This window comes from Sardina pilchardus, chromosome 1 (genome assembly GCF_963854185.1).
Source record: "Sardina pilchardus chromosome 1, fSarPil1.1, whole genome shotgun sequence".
Classification (NCBI taxonomy): domain Eukaryota; kingdom Metazoa; phylum Chordata; class Actinopteri; order Clupeiformes; family Clupeidae; genus Sardina; species Sardina pilchardus.
The window spans coordinates 33357184-33364916 of NC_084994.1; the positions used below are offsets into that span (position 1 = coordinate 33357184).

A 7733-nucleotide genomic window follows, 5' to 3' on the forward strand; every position below is an offset into this window, starting at 1 on the left:
TTCCTTCCCTTCCTTCTGTGTTACCAATTTCTATTTAAGTATCCAAACACGTCAGATATCTGACACTGTTTTGAATTTCTTACGATATGAACTTTGACCCGTGTGTGTTGTTTATGTTCTGAAGATTAGAAGATGAACACACAGTGAGTGGGCAGGTTTTCTCAGGGCTGGAATTCTTAATCCGCCGTTATTTTACATTATATTCTGATATGCTTGAGAATGAGAGGGAGGAAAGGGGAGTCCTTTTATTTGAATAATAAATGAAATATGTTATTCGTGAATTGATTAAAATGTCTTTGGTTTTATGTGACAAAGGGGAACAGAATGTTGTCCATAGGAAATTGAAATACAAATAAATAAAGAAATTAGATAAGAATTGTGTGTTTGTGTAGCAAGTTGTATGGCACGTGTGCATTCTCAGTTAGTAGAGATCACTCCACTTGACCTAAACCTGTGGGCATCCAGGTGGGGGTGGAGGGGTTGAGTAGTGATCTCCCACATTCACAGAGGAGGTGCCCTTGACCACCTAACCCCCAAATGTGTCTGGGCACTGGATCCAGCTGCCCTCTGGTGTGTGTGTGTGTGTGTGTGTGTGTGTGTGTGTGCGTGTTCCTTCTCTTGCTTCCTCTGTGTGTCATCTTCCCCTCTTACACCTCCTAATCCTGCATGAGAGGAGACTCCTGTTCACACACTCCTGTGTGTGTGTGTGTGTGTGTGTGTGTGTGTGTGTGTTCGTGTTCGTGTTCCTTCTCTTGCCTCCTCTGTGTAGCATCTTCCCTCTCACTGTTCCCCCTATTTACTGTTTGCTGCTCCCGTTTCATCTGTGTGCATCTGTCTGATCCTTCTGTTTCGTTGTGTGTGTGTGTGTGTGTGTGTGTGTGTGTGTGTGGTGCTTTTGTGTGAATGTGTGGTTGTGTGTTCCTTCCCTTCCTTCTGTGTTACCAATTTCTATTTAAGTATCCAAACACGTCAGATATCTGACACTGTTTTGAATTTCTTACGATATGAACTTTGACCCGTGTGTGTTGTTTATGTTCTGAAGATTAGAAGATGAACACACAGTGAGTGGGCAGGTTTTCTCAGGGCTGGAATTCTTAATCCGCCGTTATTTTACATTATATTCTGATATGCTTGAGAATGAGAGGGAGGAAAGGGGAGTCCTTTTATTTGAATAATAAATGAAATATGTTATTCGTGAATTGATTAAAATGTCTTTGGTTTTATGTGACAAAGGGGAACAGAATGTTGTCCATAGGAAATTGAAATACAAATAAATAAAGAAATTAGATAAGAATTGTGTGTTTGTGTAGCAAGTTGTATGGCACGTGTGCATTCTCAGTTAGTAGAGATCACTCCACTTGACCTAAACCTGTGGGCATCCAGGTGGGGGTGGAGGGGTTGAGTAGTGATCTCCCACATTCACAGAGGAGGTGCCCTTGACCACCTAACCCCCAAATGTGTCTGGGCACTGGATCCAGCTGCCCTCTGGTGTGTGTGTGTGTGTGTGTGTGTGTGTGTGTGTGTGTGTGTGTGTGTGTGTGTGTGTGTGTGTGTGTGTGTGTGTGTGTGTGTGTGTGTGTGTGTGTGTGTGTGTGTGTGTGTGTGTGTGTGTGTGTGTGTCCCACTGCTCTGTGTGTGTGGCCCACTGCTCTGTGTGTGTGTGTGTGTGTGGCCCACTGCTCTGTGTGTGTGCATGTGTGTGTCCACTGGACGTTTGCCTTATCTACCCCGTTTTTGGTACATTCTGAGGGGAACAGAAAGGTGAAGTGTGATGGGGAGCAGCCATGTGAACTGATGCTACTAGGCTACTACTGTAGGGTGTTATTTTATTCAAAGGTGCAGTAACCTTTAGTACTGAGAAGTGGCTGAGAAGGGTCACAACACATGCAAACACCACAACTGCATATTCAGAAAACACCTGCACGTTCTGAGAACACCTTCATAGATGTCACAACACGTGGGCTGCCAATATTCACAGCACAAGCAAACAGGGGAACAAACTGCAAGCTGCAGAGAGGATAATGGAAAGGTTTCCAGGGGGACCATATTTAAAGTATGGAAGAGGAGAGTGTTCCTCCTACTGAGCGATACTGCATGGTACAGTGGGTCCTCTTGAAACCAAGTCCATGAGCTAAACACAAATAAGCTTCATGAACAAGTGACATTAAACAGGGCTATCATGTGTGTGTCCAGATCTCTAATTTAACCCGTTTAATCCCAAATTTTTCCCAGACATGAAAATATCAAAATCATGTGTCTTGAGTAACCCTTTGAAGTAATCAATTACTATTTTTTTAAATTTTAATAAAAAAGTGGGTGAAAAGGAGTGTTTTATTTTCGGTCACAATTGTGACCGCTAGGCAACTACAGAGTCAGATTTTGGGGATTTTCTCTTTTTTTGACACATTTCTTTGTCCAATCATCTCATTTCCAATAAATTCCAAACAGAGATGATATGGGGACATTGTCCCAGGTCTGTTATTTACATTTAAATGTGTATCACAATACAATACTCAACATTGCCTCTGCAATACTCTGCTATATTCTAAGTGTGCCGATTTTTACATAGAGAAGCCATTATATCACACTATTATACATAGCTATTGTAATAGCTGATTTTCTATGCTGTTCTTTATCTTAATTTTACTTTCAGTCATTACCTGCACATATCAGATCTAACTGACTGTCCAGATTTGATAATCATACCTCAAAAACAGTAAATCATTGTCCTCATTGACTACTATTTTACATATGTCACATATACAAACTAGGTGGTGGGGGGTATAATCAACTCGCCAGTCAGCCTGTTAGAGGCATAATGCCTAAATGTATGCTGAGACCTGCAATAGACATGAACAACCTTACCATGTTTACATAGAAAAGCCATTATATCATCTATATCAACTATATACCACAATGCAACAACCACCACATGTTGCAAAAAGAGATGTCGTTTGTCTGTTTATTATTGTAAATCAAGTTTTTAAGCCAAGTACTTGCGTACACAAGAAATTTGGTTTCTGCATTTATCCCCTCCGTGAATTAGTGAACACACATGAAGTGACATCTTAAGTTACCTGGTCCCTTTGCTCCAAAGGCCTCATATTCATAAGGCTCTATGTCCCCAGTGTCCTATATCCTGGGACCTATGCTCATTCGGGTATCTACTATGTACTTTATAATGCTGGAGGACCCTGGAAACATACAATGCTTGACCTGGAGAACACAGGACCCCTGTCCCTGATCCCAAATAACCCTGAGGAGCATAGGAGCCTGCTCTGACCTCAGTTATTGGCCTAATCTAGTGTCAGAACGGTGTGATATCCATTATTTTGCTCAATTTAATTCATTTTACTACTGGATTAAGTAAGGTTCTAAATACATAATAGGACACAGTCTGTAACGTGGACATACAATAGTGTCAGGACAGATTGATGAGACAATTATTTTTGATCACATGAAGCTGTGCTTCTGGTTTGTCTGCCTGGCCCCTGTGACATAGGCCCTTTACTGTGCATAAGTGTGTGTGTTGGGGGGTGGGTTGGGGGGCTGTTGGGAAAGGGGTGGGGAATATATTTTCTGGTAAGGTTGTTCATGTCTATTGCAAGTCTTTGCATACATTCAGCCAATTTGCCTTCAACAGGCTGACTGGCGAGTTGATTACAACTCCCACCACCTGTGACATATGCAATATAGGAATAGGAATATAGTCAATGGGGACAATGATTTACTGTTTTTGAGGTATGATTGTAAAATCTGGACAGTCAGTTAGATCTTATATGTGTAGGACATTACTGAAAGTAAAATTAAGAAAAAGAACAACATAGAAAATTAGCTATTACAATAGCTATGTATAATAGTGTGATACAATGGTTTCTCTATGTAAAAATCGGCACACTTAGAATATAGCAGAGAATTGCAGAGGCAATGTTGAGTATTGTATTGTGATACACATTCAAATGTAAATAACAGACCTGGGACAATGTCCCCATATCATCTCTGTTTGGAATTTATTGGAAATTAGATGATTGGACAAAGAAATGTGTCAAAAAAAGAGAAAATCCCCAAAATCTGACTCTGTAGTTGCCTAGCGGTCACAATTGTGACCGTCTTCATGTTCACTCATGCTATGAGAACGCTGAACAAAGTTCACATATTTCATTTGCATCCCTCCATACTAGACACCTTAAAGATTATGTGTACCCAAACTCTTTGCCCTATTTTTACATAAACATACTTTTCTAAGCTTTAGTTTGGGAGCTTTTGGGTGGAAATTTTCTGTTCAGGGTGCAACCAAAACATAAGCAGCTCTGACCATGTGACAAATTACACTACACATTTGGCACTTCACATATTTAACTGAGACCCTTTCAGGTTTCCATTTTTGGGGAAAATGTATTGATACTTCATACAATGACATCTGTAAAGGCACAGAAGCAAAAAAAAAAAATCGGTCACAATTGTGACCGTTGGGATTAAATGGGTTAACAGTCCTAATGCCCATGGGCATATATTGTATTGCCTCTCACTGAGTGGTATCTCATGACTTTAGCAACCTATATAAGCTGTATCTATTCCATGAAAGTGATGCCAACATAATAACATTCATGAATCCAATCAGCTGGAGAACACAGATGTGGATGAGGCTGGTGTGTGCTGTGTCCTTCATGTTTCTCTGGTCTCTGTGTCCATCTGAGCTTTCAGCAGGTAAGTGCACACCTGCCACCACTGCCCTCAGCACCTGCCCAAGAGAGCAGAGCGGCTGGTCAACACACTCCCGCTGGCCTCTCAGCTCAAGGCAAGAGCGGAGCTACGGAGGGGCAAGTGGAATCTGATGAAGACGCATCCACAGCCCGACTCAGGCGCCGCGTGAAGAAAGCTGTGGCGTCGCCCCTTGCCACCTCTGGGCCAAGGGCAGGGGAAGATGGAGCAGCGTCCTCAAACCTCATCCCTCCCCAAGCCTCCTCGTCCACTGTGTTGCACCAGGAAACACTTTGCCGGAGCGCTCCAGGCAGTAGGACGTCCACCCAACTCTTTGGCACTGATGCAGAGTCCTGCAAACAGGAGCAGTGTGTTGTGGCGCCATGCTCCTCCAACAGCAGCTTGGACTACTTCCTGTACTCATTCACACAGGCACGCCAACCTGAAAGTGGGATCCGTTCAACACAATGTGTTCAGGCAACTGAGCATGTGGTTCAGAGAGAGGAGTTTAGTGTGTTAGCAGAGAAACAGTGGAGAAGGAGATGACCGGTCTAGGGCACAAGAGGGCCCAAACAGAGGCTTCTCCTCGCCACCATCGCCATCGGCTTACTGTTAAGGGATTCAGCCTGGATGTTTTGTTCCAGATAAAATATAGCATTTCAACAGCCATGTACACTTCATTTTATGTTTCAATGTATGTTTCATAATGATTCCAGTCATCAGAGTTGAGTGTCTTAGCGATTGTGAAAAGCTGTAATGAATGCATCCATGAGGAACTGAGAAGTGTGAATAATGTGGAGTGTTTTCTCATTTCATGTGTGAGGAGGAGGAGCTCATGATGAGCTTCTACACGCAATACTACATGAACATGGACGCCTGCGTAGAGATGCAGCAGAGGCCATTTTAGGGGCAGATGGAACAGAAGCCATTTCAAATGCACACATGAATGATGTAGCCGTGCAGGACTTGTGCAGGACACTGTAGGCTGAAGGAAAACACAAAAGGCAGCGGCTGAGGCCTGGGTTAATCAGCACAAGCCCCTTCAGAAGCCTGTTCTCAAGTGCTGCAATAGTGCTATGTATAGCTGCAAGTGCTGTACATACATACAGTAGCACCTTATCATTGCATCACATGGCCAGTCCATACCAGACCTTTGGAATCACTTCACAAATGTTTGTTTTATTATTTTATTTCTTGGAGTGATTTGTGTGTGTGTGTGTGTGTGTGTGTGTGTGTGTGTGTGTTATGGTTGTTTAAGCTACTGGATGCCAGAGAATGTCAGTTGAATGTTGTTGGTGCATACGTATAATACATCACTTCACATATACAGTATCAAAGGCAGAAAGGGACATGGGACTTCTTCTAGGTTAGTGCACAGTCTGTAGTACATGTTTGTGCACAAGAGGCAGTTCAGTTGTCAAACCTGCATTTAAAAACAAATATTCATAGAAAGTTGTTTAACCAACCAGTGACTGTATGTACAGTCATTGGTGCCAACAGGAGACAGTGCTGTTAAAGAATCAGCTCGTCGTTGTCTCTGTGCTTAGAGGGAAAGATGAAAGTGAAGTCTTGTAGATGGCCGAGTAGACTCTACTGTTGATCACTACAAGCACAGAGCAGATGAAGAGTTGTTTGATGAAATGTGTTTGGCAAGATTTGCAGCTTTTGGTTACTTTTGTGTGATGGAAAATGTACAAAAGATATAGAAAAATAATTTAAAATGTGTCCTATAAAGAACACATTCACCATGAATCTCAAACAAAGACTTTCAGAACAGAGCAATTATGTTTACTCTATTGGCTACATGAGGGCATGCAATACTACTTCATGACCACCAGAGTGTAGTGTTCCCGATTTTCTAAGCACTATTCTAAGTGATTATCATTGGAAATTGACTATTTTTACTTGTATGCTATATATCTAATTCACTGTTGTTTAGACTGTATGTACAGTATGTCGGTGTATTAAATTAGCACACCATATGATCACCATGTGAGAATGCAGAGGTGGATGAATTACACAATTTCTTTACTGAAGTGAAATATACAGTAGATACACCTTGACAAATATTACTCCAATACAAGAAAGTTGCTGTCAGGTTTTTACTTCAGTTGCAGTACAGAAGTACTGGTTTTAAATAGAAATGGAAAAATAATTTAAAATGTGTCCTGTAAAGAACATACGCACCATGAATCTCAAACAAAGACTTTCAGAACAGAGCAATTATGTTTGCCCTATTGGTTACATGTTTAGTTGGAGCCATCGTGATGGTTATGGAGACTTTCACAATAACAAACATGTTTGATGAAGATGGCGTTTTAAAGTCTGTTAAGATGATTGTTGGTAAGGATAAGAGCAGGTCTGAAGTGGATGGTAATTTACTACAGTAAGAGATACTTCATATACACGGTGTCAACTGTGACCCGAACAGCTGGAATGTGTGTAGAGAGATTGTGAGCATGACGAAATGCAGTACCACTTCATGACCACTTGAGTGTAGTGTTTCTCATTTTCTAAGCACTATTCTAAGTGATTATCATTGGAAATGGAGTAATTGTGTGCTATATATCTAATTCACTGTTGTTTAGACTATATGTATGTCTGTATATTAAATTAGCACACCATATGATCACCATGTGTGAATGCAGGGAGAGAGGTGGACGAAGGACACAATTTCTTTACTGAAGTGAAATACAGATGCACCTTGACAAATAGTACTCCAATACAAGAAAGGTGCTGTCAGGTTTTTAAGTTGAAGTACAGAAGTACTTGCTTTTAAAACTTTACTTTAGTATTAAATGTGTTGTAATGTAATGTTTATTTGGTCATATAGGGTATCCTTTGGTTGGTCATGGGATTTGAACAGAGCTTTAGTTCCTTATATCCAACAACACATTTGATCTATTCTCATGACTTTGCAACTGTTCAAATGGATGCAATATTGTAATGCAAATCAGGATTAATTCCCTGTTCACACATTTAAAACATTTTCACCAACAATGGTCGCGTTTCCCAGATTCGTTAAGAAGCTC

General features: G+C 41.2%; 1 protein-coding gene across 1 annotated transcript in view; it reads left to right on the forward strand.

Annotated features, from left to right (window-relative positions):
* The window catches only part of LOC134088560 (NACHT, LRR and PYD domains-containing protein 12-like), a 58839-nt gene extending 57361 nt beyond the window's left edge, over positions 1-1478 (forward strand). Inside the window, exon 15 of the mRNA XM_062542574.1 lies at positions 1-1478. This exon is cut by the window's left edge and continues 1631 nt beyond it. The gene's annotated coding sequence lies outside the window, so the exon portion shown is untranslated.
* The last annotated feature ends 6255 nt before the right edge of the window (positions 1479-7733 follow it).